The sequence below is a fragment of the Hylobates moloch genome, unplaced genomic scaffold (assembly GCF_009828535.3).
Source record: "Hylobates moloch isolate HMO894 unplaced genomic scaffold, HMol_V3 SCAFFOLD_22, whole genome shotgun sequence".
In the NCBI taxonomy this organism is placed as follows: Eukaryota; Metazoa; Chordata; class Mammalia; order Primates; family Hylobatidae; genus Hylobates; species Hylobates moloch.
The window spans coordinates 43,508,130-43,521,690 of NW_026652297.1; the positions used below are offsets into that span (position 1 = coordinate 43,508,130).

The 13,561-nt window shown below is 47.3% G+C and overlaps 1 protein-coding gene across 1 annotated transcript in view; it reads left to right on the forward strand.

Moving 5' to 3' along the window:
* The first annotated feature begins 1,020 nt into the window (after nucleotides 1–1,020).
* The window catches only part of TACC1 (transforming acidic coiled-coil containing protein 1), a 124,199-nt gene continuing 111,658 nt past the window's right edge, over nucleotides 1,021–13,561 (forward strand). The window contains exon 1 of the mRNA XM_032144321.2: nucleotides 1,021–1,101. The gene's annotated coding sequence lies outside the window, so the exon portion shown is untranslated. The remainder of the gene's footprint in view (nucleotides 1,102–13,561) is intronic.

The following is a 13,561-nucleotide window of genomic DNA, read 5'->3' on the forward strand; positions in this document are numbered from 1 at the left end:
TAATTTTTGTATTTTTAGTAGAGACGGGGTTTCACCATGTTGGCCAGGCTGGTTTCGAACTCCTGACCTCAGGTGATCTGCCCACCTTGGTCTCCCAAAGTGCTGGGATTACAGGCTTGAGCCACAGCACCCAGCCTGCACTGCAATATTTTACCAGCTATTGTTATTATTACTATTATTATCATTAGAGACAGGATCTCACTCTGTTGCCCAGGCTGGATTGCCGTGGCTCAATCATAGCTCACTGCAGCCTCCAACTCCTGGGCTCAAGTATTTGGGACTACAGACACAAGCTACTGTGCCAGGCTAGTTTTTAAATTTTGTGTAGAGACAGGGTCTCACTATGTTGCCCGGGCTGGTCTCAACCTCCTGAGCTCAAGCAATTCTCCTGCCTCAGCCTTCCAAAGTGCAGAGATTATGGGCACAAACCACTGTGCCCAGTCCAACCAGCTATTATCACTATTTTTCAATTAGAAGGAAAAACAAAAACAAAAAACAGAGGGATGTGGGTGTGTATGTTTCTTGGAATCCAAGCGATCAGGGGAAAAAATCCGTCAAAAATGTTCTCAGTACAAAAGTTGGCAAAACAGCTCTCTTTTTTTAAACTGAACTTTGTAATAGGAGAAATACTCTCACAAGGAGAGGATGTTTCTGAGCCAAGTTGAAGCAAAAGAAACTTTTTCCAGCATGTCAGGAACGAAGCTGACGTTCCATTAAGAAAAAGAAAAAAGAGTAAGAGGGGAAAAGGCACCAGAATTCAGACGGAGCTTTAAATTCCAGACAGGGCCAGCGTCGGGAGCACGTTTAAGAGGCGCCCCTTGGAAAGGAGCCGGAGACCCGGCTGACTTCGCACTTGAGCTCCAGCCCCGTGGACATTTCCTGTTCTGCCTCTGGAAATTCAAGCTGAAAGTTACAAAACATCCTTTTCCTTGGAACTAAGTGCTTGGTTGGGAGACCATGCCCTCCCCTTCCTTCCTCGGAACTCCTCCCTGATCGCCCCGTGGCTTCCCCAGGAGAGATGCGAAATCAGCGGTAGCAGGTGGCGCAGAAGGGAGAGGGGAGCGACCCTGGGGACCGACTCTGGGGACCCCCGCCGAAGAGGTAGGAAACGGGGGACTGCACGTTCCTGAGGCCACTTCACACTTATTGAGCAAAACGAGGTGCTGTCGTTTAACCCCGGGGCTGAGGTGTTTCCCTCGCTTGGGTATGTGCCGGGTGGTGGGTGGACTGGCCTCGAATCTGGAATAAGTTCAGGCATTCCTTTTGCCTCTCTCTTTCCAAGTTGAACTTTAATTCTTGGGTCTCTGGAACCACATATTTTGTTTGGTGTGGGAGGTATTAAATGGCAGAATTCTAGGAAGTAAATATTGTGAATCCCTGATTTTGCTCTTTTCTTTCTTTTCTTTTCTCTTTTCTTTTCTTTTCCCTTTGCTTCTGTCTTCTCTTCTCTTCTTTTTTCTTTCCGCCCCTGAAATGCCCAGGAGCAGTCATAAATACCTTCATCTGGGAATAGATTTCGGGAGAAGTGAGAAGGGGACAGGGCTGGAAAAAGCATTCTCACCACGGTGAACTGGGCGCGACTGTTTTCTGGGACCTGGGCCATGTGTTCTTCAGGCCCAGATGCTCTCTCCATCCCTTCCTTCTGCCCACTGCCATGGGGACAACTACCTTGAGTTGTTTCTCCGGGTGCAGGGATGTGGCACAGACCCTGGTCAGGGCCCTTGAGCATCAGTGCCCTGCGTTTATGGACAGAACTCAAGTGCTGTCTTAAACGTTTCTGTCTGGGGCAGAGCTAACTGGTCTACCCAGGAGCCTGCGTGCAGCCTTTGGCTTCGTGAGAGACACCCGGCAGTCGGTCTCTGGAAGGCCAGCCTTAGCAATACACATGCTGACATTGGACTTGCTCAGAGAACTCAGCATGGCTTCTGCATAAGGAGTACTCAGCTGGGTTCACGTTTATTATATACATTTATTTCTCTTAGAAAATGGCTTTTGAACTTAAAAAACGTCTTGTGTGGCTGGGCGCAGTGGCTCACACCTGTAATCCCAGCAGTTTGGGAGGCCGAGGCAGGCGGATCACTTGAGGTCAGGAGTTTGAAACTAGCCTGGCCAATATGGTGGAACCCCATCTCTACTAAAAATATAAAAATTAGCTGGGCGTGGTGGCAGGCATCTGTAATCCCAGCTACTCAGGAGGCTGAGGCAGGAGAATTACTTGAACCCGGGAGGTGGAGGTTATAGTGAGCTGAGATCACACCACTGCACTTCAGTCTGGGCAACTGAGCAAGACTCTGTCTCAAAAAAGAAAAGAAAAAGAAAAGAAAACATCTTATGATCTAAGGACATCCTTGCTCCTTGGAAGGGATGCAGGTCCCCTTTGTGGAGTTCAACGTGGAGCCTGGGGGCACCAGGAGCCTCCTCCTCCCACTTCCAACTAAGTAGCTCCATCCGTACCTGACTTTTATGTCGAGGTTCCCAGTTAAAAGCATGCTTTTAAAACAATTTGCATAACTGCTGACCTGCAACAAGCAGTGCTTTGCCTAGACTGAAAATGACTGCTTATGGAACAGAGTTGATTGACGGAGGGATTTCTAGCTTGCCCCTGTCTAGGCTCTTACTCCATCCTCCCATCCGCCTCCTTTAGTGATCGCCTTCTGCCCTGGGGAACCCGCTGGAGGTGGGAGTGCCAACCAGGCTCAGCGAGCGAGCTGTTCCATCTCAGGCACCTGACCTCTCGTACAGGGACAGACAAGGGGCAGAGCCCCAGAGAGCTGATATTACAACTCGGCCTCTCTCTCCAAGTCTTTTCTGAATTTGTCCTTCTAATTATGCTCACGGTTATGAACTACATGATCAATAATTGTAACAGCTAATTATTGATCTTCCTTTATGATAACAGATTACTTATTGAGCCAGGCATGGGGCTGAGCACATTACACAGATGAGCTCATGGAATCCTCACAAAGCCCTATAAGGTAGCTTTTGGCATGACCCCCACTCTGCTGTGTGGAGTGGAAAGGAAGAGCCACTGAGTGACTGGCTTGAGGGCACCCTGTCACTGAGTGGTGAAGGTGGGGCTGGGGCCCCCTCCCCCTGAGTCTGAGCCATACTGCCTTGAATGTTTTTGCAGCCCTGTTTGACAGAAATAAGAAGGACATTGTTGTGAGTGTGGCTTTTTCGTATTTTGTGGAAGAATGCCCCTGAGAATAGGCTGGGAGGAGCAGGGTCACGGGGTCAGGACGGAATGTTCTGTGGGAAGGAAGAGTGCTCCTAAGAATAAGTGGAGTTAGGATTCTTGTCCAAACTGCATCTCTGATAAACATCACTTTTTCTCTGAGAGGTGGTATAGTTTTTGTTTGTTTGTTTTATTTTTTAGATACAGGGTCTTGCTGTGTCATCCAGGCTGGAGTGCAGTGGCACAGTCCTAGCTCACTGCAGCCTCGACCTCCTGGGCTCAAGTGATCCCCCCACCTGAACCTCCCCAGGAGCTGAAACTACAGGCATGCACCACTACGCCTGGCTATTTTTTGTAAATTTTTTAATTTTTGTGTAGAGATGGGGGTCTCTCTGTATTGCCCAGGCTGGTCTTGAACTCCTGGTCTCAAGCGATCCTCCTGCCTCAGCTGCCCAAAGTGTCAGGATTACAGGCGTGAGCCACTGTGCCGTACCGAGGTGGTAAGGTTCAATGGGAAAGTGCCAGGCTCTGTAGCCAGACTGCCTGGGTTCACATCTCAGCTCTGCCACATTTTAGCTTGGTCATCTTGGGCAAATTACACAAACCTGCGTGCCTCAGTTTCTTCAAAATAATATCCTCTGGAGAAGGATGATAATAACAGTACCTATTTCACAAAGATATCATGAAGATAAGATTAGTTAATCCACATGAAGCATTTAGAATTGCATCTGGCATATGATAAACACTCAATAAATATGTGTAAAAGAGGTTGTTGTGTTAACCCAACGAAAAGTAGTTTGGGAGCAGTCTGGAAACAAGAAGTCAGTGGTGTTTGAAACTATAAAATGCACACCAACAAATGCAATATAATTCCAATTTGAGCTGGGGAGAGGAGGATTGTGCTTGGACCCCAGCTAGGAAGGACTCTGGGAGACAGCCTAGGACCTTCAGGGAAGAGCTTAGCTGTTCTCCCAGACATAAAACTGAAAACAACAACAACAACCACAACAACAACAACAAAACTAGTCTTTAGGGTTGGCATTGCCAAATTACATCCTCACATTAAATGAAGTAAGTGTAGGCTGGGCGTGGTGGCTCATGCCTATAATCCCAGCACTTTGGGAGGCCAAGGCAGACAGATAACTTGAGGCCAGAAGTTTGAGACCAGCCTGGCCAACATGGTGAAACCCCATCTCTACTAAAAATACAAAAATTAGCTGGGTGTGGTGCCAGGTGCCTGTAATCTCAGCTACTCCAGAGGCTGAGGCAGGAGAATTGCTTAAGCCCAGGAGGCAGAGGTTGCAGTGAGCCAAGATTGTGCCACTGCACTCCAGCCTGAGTGACAAAGCGAGACTCTGTCTCAAAATAACAACAAAGAAAAGAAAAAAAGAAAGGAAGGAAGGAAGGAAGGAAGGAAGGAAGGAAGGAAGGAAGGAAGGAAAAAAGAGGGAAAGGAAAGGAAAGGAAAAGAAAATGGTATAAGTGTAATTTATTTACCTTTGTAGTTGTGGAAATGAGTCCCACCTCTGACCTAATGTTATATAAAGCAAAAATATGGTTTTTTCTTGTTTTTTTTTTTTCAATGCCATCGGCTGAACCACTTGTATTTTTGGAAGGATGACTTTAGGATTTCAAACTGAGATATGAAATTTAAGAGCTAAATGTAGCTGATTTAAAACAACAACAGCAACAACAACAAAAACAAACAGGAGATCATGACTTACAAAAGAATTCTGTGGCTTTTTCAAAGAACAAATTTGTGAGCTCAGCCTGAGTCTGGTTTACATGTATAATGATCTTGAAACTAGTTTGCCAACTTTTACGTGAAGTAAAAGTAGATGAGAAATAAATCAATGGCTGACATTGACTGAGCACTTACTATGACCCAGGCATTGTGCTAAGTGCTTCCCGTGCATCACGTCATTTGTTTAATCCTCATGGCCACCTGTCAGGTGAATACTATTATTATCCCCAGTTTGCAAATAGCGATAGCAAGGTTTAGAGAAGGAGACAAAATGCACAAAAGCAGACAGCTCGTAAGCATTGGAGTTGGCATTCTAATTTAGGGCTATCTAATTTGGGTATGAGTGCTTAAACCCAACATTATAGTTCTAGTAAATCTAATAATTCCCGGCTTAAGCCATTTGTGTCTGTTTGAAGAGTACTGCACATAGAAGCTGATGGACAAGAGTCATAACTCTTGCAACATGGGCACAGCGCTAGTGTGGGCAAAACACGCTTAGGCATTTTGGAGAGCAGAGTTTGGAAGACTCAGAGGGCACCGGACAGGAGATGCACGGCGTAATTGCATCTGAGCAAGGAAACTGTTCCAGGCAGCTCCAGGTGTAGGTAAAATCGTGAAGCAAGTTGCCTTCTTCACCTTTCTCTGTGCTCTCCTAGAGGCTTCCCTGCTCATCCCAGGCCGCTCAAGATATCGGGGATACCTTTTTGTTTTTTTCCAGAGATCTCAGTCACGCTCTAACAAGACAGAGACGATCCCAGCTGTGGACTCACACCAAGCCCTGCTGTGCAATATATACCCTCCATCTCTCATATCCAGAATTGATCCTCTTTTTTTTTTTTTATTTGGTCCATCAGAACCCCCTTTAACCGGCACTTGATGTTTAGCAAACTATTTGAAAGTAATCAATGAATTCATACACTGGTGCAGCTCTCTTGGGGGACTTTTAGGCTTCAGTGTGACAGTGACTAGGGGAGATGCACTTAGGGCAGGGAGATTCCCAGGAAACCCCTGGCCACATGCCACTGTGGTTATCTGTTCCCTGGCGGGAAAGGCACTCTCCTTTCTGATGGTTGAGGTCCGGACCGCAGGCTCTTGCTGTGTTCCTTCATAAAGAGGCTGCTTACCTGAATTTTCAGAACAATTCCTAGCACCAGCTCTTCAGGGACAGCACCTGGCAGCAGTAGGAAGCGGGTGTGATGTTCTTCCTGGGTGCCCAGAGCTCTCTCCCTCTTTCCTTTTTCTTGGTGGCCCCTCTCCCACCCCATTCCCAGCCTCTGCCAGGCTCCCCTTCCTTCCTCACCTCCAGGAAAGCCTCGAGGCTCTTAATTCATGGGACAACCTTAAAACGCACACTGGCCAAGCATGGGTGTGTTTATAATAAGAATCAAATTATTTTGCTGGAAACAAGAGGACAATGGAATTTAGGAATCAGCAGTTCTGGGAGAGTTTTTTAAAATATTGGAATTCGGGTCTTCCTTTGACGTCCCTGCCTCAAATAATACACTGTAAACCGTTCTCATTCATGGCCCATCAGTCATTGCGCAGGGTCCTCGTTTAATAAGTAGGAGGAACTGGGGAAAGGAAGGGAAACCTGTTGCTCATCCCAGGCCTCCCAAGATTTTGGGGATGGCAGAGAGGGGAGGGCTTCCACACCTTCTGCACTTTCAGTCTTCTAGAGGCAATGAAGATACCAGATACCTTCTTCTTTAGCTTCAGCCTGTTTGTTTGTTTGGTTGTTGTTGTTTTTCTTCTAGACAGTCTTGCTCTGTCACCCAGGCTGGAGTGCAGTGGTGCGATCTCGACTCACTGCAACCTCCGCCTCACAGATTCAAGCGATTCTCCTGCCTCAGCCTGCTGAGTAGCTGGGATTACAGGCACCTGCCACCACACCCAGCTAATTTTTGTAGTTTTGGTAGAGACGGGGTTTCACCATGTTGGCCAGGCGGGCTGGTCTTGAACTTCTGACCTCAGGTGATCCGCCCTCCTCGGCCTCCCAAAGTGCTGAGGTTATAGGTGTGAGCCACATGCCCGGCCATAAGCCTGTATTTTTAAAATGAGCTTCCAGATGATACAAGCAGAAAGGACGAGTTGCAAAAGCAGACACAATACAGAACAAAATGCCCCAAGGTGGCAGGGAGGGCTTGGTATGTTTATTATGCAATGAAGGACTCTCCTGGCCTTTGGAACTTTCCATAGTTTGACTTTCTGGTTAATCATTATCATCTGCATGGCTGCTGGCAGCCGAGGCTTTGCTTGGCCTGCTGGACCTGGCAGTCGCGTTGCTGGCCAGCCTGAGGGCTGCACTAGCCATAGTTAGCTGCGATGCCCCCTCGAGTTTCCTGCAGGAACAAGCAGGGGTGCCTGCGACCTGCTGACGCAGCCTGGCGGGGAGTGGCTTGCCTTATGCCTGTCTCCTTGTCTCTCACAGCTAGCTCTCCAAGGCCTGTCTGGTTTTTGTAGTCTCACGTTTCCTTTTCCAGCACACTTGTGTGTGTGTCTGCATACCACGTGAGAACACAGCCTGCTCTCTTCCTTGGAGTGGCTGGATTTCCAGCAGGCACCGCACGTGCTTGTTCAGATGCAAGGATACGTCATGGAAAAGAGAGGCCTGGATAGATGTATCTTTGTTCATACACAGCTGTCAGGACTTGAGGCACGCATCAGCCGAGCCTGGGAAAAAGCATGAGATCTGCTTTTAGAATCATGAGCACCAGAGCTGAAAGGGATCTTACTCTCTATTCGAAACCCTTCACTTCACAGCTTTGGAAAATGAGGCTCAGAGAGGTGGGGAGTTGCCCTGGGTCACTGAGCAAGGTCCAGGGGTCCTTCTATTTCTTGAAACCAGACTGGTCATGTGGAGAGTCTTGAGAGGGAGCTAAAGTAACATGGGTGCTGGATTTTTCCATTTGGCCTTAGAAATCACTCTCCACCGTTTTCTACCCGCGCTGTGTCTGGGAGGCTGGCCAGGCTGGCACCCTTACATCTGGCTTCCAGGTAGATTTAGCCAGAGGAGGGCACCTGCAGGTAGGTTTAGAGGGAGGGGAGTGTGCCATGAAGGATTTAGTCCACTTCTTCCTTTCCCGCTGCTTCCATGGGCTGGTGGCGTCCCCTGACTGAAGGCCAGGACTCCTGTCAGCAACCACCCCCTGCACTCAACTCTCTCCCCTGACCCTTCAGGCCTAAGGCAGTGACAGCATCTCCTACAGTGGGCAGCCCTGGGCTACGCTGCCGTCTCCTGTGGCCTCCCAAATCCTCCTCAGACCTTTGTAAATAGTCCCTTTATTAAACCCTCAAGCCAAAGAGTGTTACCTGCTGGGCTTCTGACGGAAAGAATGGATCCTGACCCACCTGACAGGTGACTTTGTTTGTTAGCATAAAAGAGAAAATCTGTGGGAAAGGAAGATGTCCCTGAAATTTAGGAAGAGGGTGTGTCAGTCTCCTGTGGCTGCTCTAACAAATGACCACGAACTTTGTAGCTTAAAACAGAACAAAACCAGAAATGCATTCTCTCCCAGTTCTGGAGGCGAGAACTGGGGTTGACCGGTCGGTACTCCCTCCAGTGGCTCCAGGAAATCATCTGGTCCTTGTCCCTTGCCTCTTTTGGTGTCTGGTGGCTGCCAGCATTCCTTGACTTGTGGCCATATCCTTTTGATGTTGACCTCCGTGGTGACATTGTGTGTATGAAATCTTCCTTTGCCTCTCTTGTATAATGACGCTTGGGGTTGCATTTAAGGCCCACCCAGATAATTCAGGATAGTCTCCCTCTCTCAGAAATCCTTAATTTCATCACATTAGCAAATACAGTAAGATATTTACAAATAATAAAGCATTGTTCCAAATAAGATAACCTGGCTGGGCACTGTGGCTCATGCCTGTGTGGTGGCTCATGCCTGTAATCCCAGTGCTTTGGGAGGCCAAAGAAGGAGGATCGCTTGAGCCCAGGAGTTCAAGATTAGCCTGGGCAACACAGTGAGACCCCTGTCTCTACAAAAAAAAAAAAAATTACCCGGGCGTGGTAGCACACGACTGTAGTCCCAGCTACGTGGAAGGCTGAGGTAGGAGGATCGCTTGAGCTCAGGAGGTCAAGGCTGTAGGAAGCTATGATTGCACCACTGCACTCCAGCCTGGGCAACAGAGCATGACTCTGTCTCCAAAACAAAAGAATAAGATAACGGTAACCTTTACAGGTTCCAGAGATTAGGACCTGATAAATTTGTAGTCATTATTCAGCCTCCTGCAGAGGGTGAGACAGGCACATCAGAGTTCCTTCAGGACATCTCTAATGGCACACATTTATGGATACTCTTATGCTTGACAAAAGTAGTGACCAGTCTCTGCGGGGAGATACATTTTTGAGGATTCTGTTCAGCTCCAAACTCTCTAATTCTCTTATCTTTGTGGCTGGCAGCCAGATATCATTGTGACGGTCCCATTCTGAAGCCAGCTGATTTGTCACCAGGCAAAGCACTCAGAGAAGACAACACAGTGGGCTGCGATGAGGACACAAAAATTGTGGAAGGGCCCAGCATGGGGACATTTAGGGCGTGGAAGTCATTTGACTCAAGGGTTGGATCCTAGAGGACAAAAATTGAGAGGCCCTAAGAAATGACCTAGCTCTGCCACCTCGTTTACCAGGCGGGGAAAATTAGCCCTGGAGTGGGAATTTCCTTACCCACCACTGGTCAGCGACAAGGCCCGGACTAAAACAGAAGTCTTGGCACTCAATCTAAGGACTTCTCCACTGTGCCTCCCTATCACGCCTTCCCACCAGCTGGCCTCCTCTCCAGCATCTGTGAGAATTCTTTGTAGGAATTCTACCCCCAATAGTTTCATTTACTGAAAGGCAGTGGGAATGTACCCGATGTCAAGTCTGTGATGCAGCATGAAAGAAGAAACAACACTGGGGATGGTGGCTTCGCTCAGTGCCACTCACAGTGCCAGTTCTCGACAAGATCGGGAGACTGAGCTGGAACAGAAAGCCACACACAGCTTCCTTCATGCAGAAAGTCTTGCTGTGGAGGCCAGGCAGGGGAGCAGCAGTGCTTAGTGAGACAACTGGCTTACCTTCTGCCACAGGCTCCTTATCTCAGCACTGGCCAGTGTGATGGTCCCTGGCTGGAGAACGCCAGGAAGAGCATTGCCTCACTGCTGCTTGAGCAAACCCACCTCCCAAATAGGGCATGGTGATAGAAGAATACGCCAGAGAAGACCACAGTCCCTCTGTCCAGATCCCATCTAGACAATAGAGCTCAGATTGGGAGCCTTTCTTTCTTTCTTTCTTTTCTTTTTTTTTTTTTTTTTTTGAGATGGAGTTTCGTTCTTGTTGCCCAGGCTGGAGTGCAATGGTGCGATCTCGGCTCACCGCAACCTCTGCCTCCCGGGTTCAAGCGATTCTCCTGCCTCAGCCTCCAAAGTAGCTGGGATTACAAGCATGTGCCTCCATGCCTGGCTAATTTTGTATTTTTAGTAGAGATGGGGTTTCTCCGTGTAGGTGAACCTGGTCTCAAACTTCTGACCTCAGGTGATCTGCCCGCTTCAGCCTCCCAAAGCGCTGGGATTATAGGCATGAGTCACTGCACCCAGCCTGGGAACCATTCTTTAAGGGAGGTAATGATATTCTAGAGATCTTCCTGTAGTTTTGTGAATATTAGAAGAGGCTGGGTGTGGTGGCTCACACCTTTAATCCCAACACTTTGGGAGGCTGAGGCAGAGGGAGCCCTTGAGGCTAAGAGTTCAAGACCAGCCTGGGCAATATAGTGAGACTCCCCATCTCTCCAGAAAATTAAAAAAAAAATTAGTTGGGTGTGGTGGCACGTGCCTGTAGTCCCAGCTACTTGGGAGGCCAGGCAGGAGGATTGCTTGAGCCTGGGAAGTCAAGGCTACAGTGGAGCCTCGGCTTCCCAAAGTGCTGGGATTATAGGTGTGAGCCACCATGCTTGGCTACATAAATTATTTGGAATTCCATCATGGACATTTATCTCTTCTCTTCATTTATTTATTTGTTTAATCATTAACTTATATTTGTAGGGACTTGTGGATTTCTTTTAATATTTTGAGTTGTAATCAAATACTGATATATTAATTTTGTTTCTCAAATTGTTCCAGCTTCACCCATTGAGCGCTCTCTCATTTGGCTTCTGTGTCCCTTTGCTAGACCCCATTATTGTGGGACTTGGTGTTGTATTTGTGTTTTGAGCACTTTTTTTTTTAACCTTCTGGTTCTACAAGATACTCCAGGCTCATCTTATATGTTCCCTGACCAAGTCCTAGAATCAGCCATTTCTTCAAGTATCCCTGGTTCCTTTCGTTGGTGCATGGTGCTGAAAACCAAAATCTTGGTGCTAGATGTGCTTGTTGATACTGGGGTGCGATTGGTTCTAGGCCCTCTCAGCTGATAGGGCAAGGAGATATATGTATGTGTGCTGACTTCTCTTTTTTTTTTTTTTTTGGGGGGGGGGACTGAGCTCACTCTCTGTCACCCAAGCTGGAGTGCAGTGGCACAATCTTAGCTCACTACAACCTCCGCCTCCCAGTTTCAAGTGATTCTCCTGCCTCAGCCTCCTGAGTAGCTGGGATTACAGGCACCTGCCAACACGCCCAGCTAATTTTTGTATTTTTAGTAGAGATGTTTTACCATGTTGGCCAGGCTGGTCTCCAATTCCTGACCTCGTTATCTGCCCGCCTTGGGCTCCTAAAGTGCTGGGATTACAGGCGTGAGCCACTGCACTCAGCCCGTGTGTGCTGACTTCTGTGTGTAACCATCTGTATCTATATTAAACTAAACATGAATTCATACTGATGTCTGCAACTCTAATTCATTATCATATGAGTCACTCTAGACCTCCCCTTGCTTACCTGTAACTTTCCACTACAACCTGAAACCTGGCTCCCACCATCTGCCATTCATCCACTCAATTGTTCAACTGCAATGTATACATATAGTGGTATTAGAGTTGTTAACGTGGATCCCCATGAGAAACAACTTTATCAACCAGATGACAGTGCTTATGTACGGTTTCTTTCGCCTTTCGTCTTAACGGACTCCACTAATTCCTAAAGTTACTTAGGTCAACAGCTTTTCCCTATACCATCTTCAGTGCAGTTGTTTTATATATTTGTAATACAGTTAGATTGATTTGTCCAGTCTGCATTTCATCTGCATTTCCTCTGACTGCCTAAATGATTTTTCTTTGATTTGCATACATAAAGGTTAACTTTCTGTGTTGTAAAGTTCTATGTGTTTTGACAAATGCATAGTGTCCTGTTTCCACCATTATAGTATCATATAAAACAGTTTCACACCCTAAAAATCCCCTGTGGTTCACCTATTAAGACTTACTGAGGAGTAACACCTAGGGGAGAAGAAGGACGGAAAGCAGGATTGGATAATAGAGCCTTCAGGCTGTGATGCAGGAAAAACAAAGTCTCTGCCTGCCGCATGGGGAGCACCATAGCAAAGCTTGGCCCTTAGAGGAGTACCCTGTTGGGCAGCAGTGGCCAGGACTTTATCCTACTGCCTTGCTCAGCCATTTTTTGGGGCTGCCAGAGAAGACTGATTTCAGCTCAAGAGAAGAGACAGACCCAGAAGGCACTAACAGCTGGAGGTTCTCAGCTAACCACATTCCTTGAAGCTGGGTTGCTAAGTCCTTTCTTGGAGAGAGATCTGAGTGCTGTAACTCTGGGTCTGCCAGAAATATCTCTGAGGATTCCAAGCAGGGGTTGGCTGACCACTGGTCAGGAATCTTGAGCAGAGGATTCCTCCATCACGTGGGATTTGGGACCAGATGATCCCATTGGCCGCCTTCAGCCTACTTCAGTCCAGGTGATCCAGCCATTCCATTCCACACATTCAGCCCACTTTGCTCAAGCCTCTCCTTCCCTTCTGGCATTAATTATCTTATGCTCTACTGCATCCTAGAGGTAGGCTCAGAACACCTCCTTTTCCCTAGGGACCATTCCTGGAGGGCCAGAGAAGCCAGAAGACAGAGTCTAGGGCTGCCCGCACCTTTTTGATCCCAAATGTGGCTGTCTGCACCTTTATGGTTACAGTATCCATAGCAATATGGATCAAGGAGTTGAATGCACATAAAAAGCATAAAAAGTTTGGGACGATGGGCAAGAAAATGGAAACATTCTAAGCTAAGGCTTCAAAAACCAAATCTTTGTCTGAAATGTCTCCTCCCTGTGGAATGTGCAAAAAGCAAAACAGCACTCCCTACTGATCTATGCATATACCATACCTGGCAGGTACCGTCCTTTTATTTTCTTCCATCTTAACTCTCATTCTCATGGTGCTCCTGGATTTCCATTTGCAGGCACAGAGTCATTTTAGTGCAATTCTAATCTTTCTCCACAGGAAGATGGAAAACTTTCAGACCTCTTAGAGAAAGCATGGCTCTGATGTTGTGCTCTATCTGTGCTTATTCTTCATTGTATTTAGCTTGCTTAAGGTTAAAAGCCTGTTGTGTTTTGTTGTACCTTGGCAGCTCTCTCTGGCTCGCGAGTATCCTAAAGTCACTATATGGCCTGTAAGGACAGTCTTGACTTCTGAGCCAAAAGAACCTTTTATTTTACTTTGTCTGTCTTTAGAGATTTCCTTTGAATGTTTGCTTCTGTTCTGCAGCGTTTTCAGGCTCTGTAGA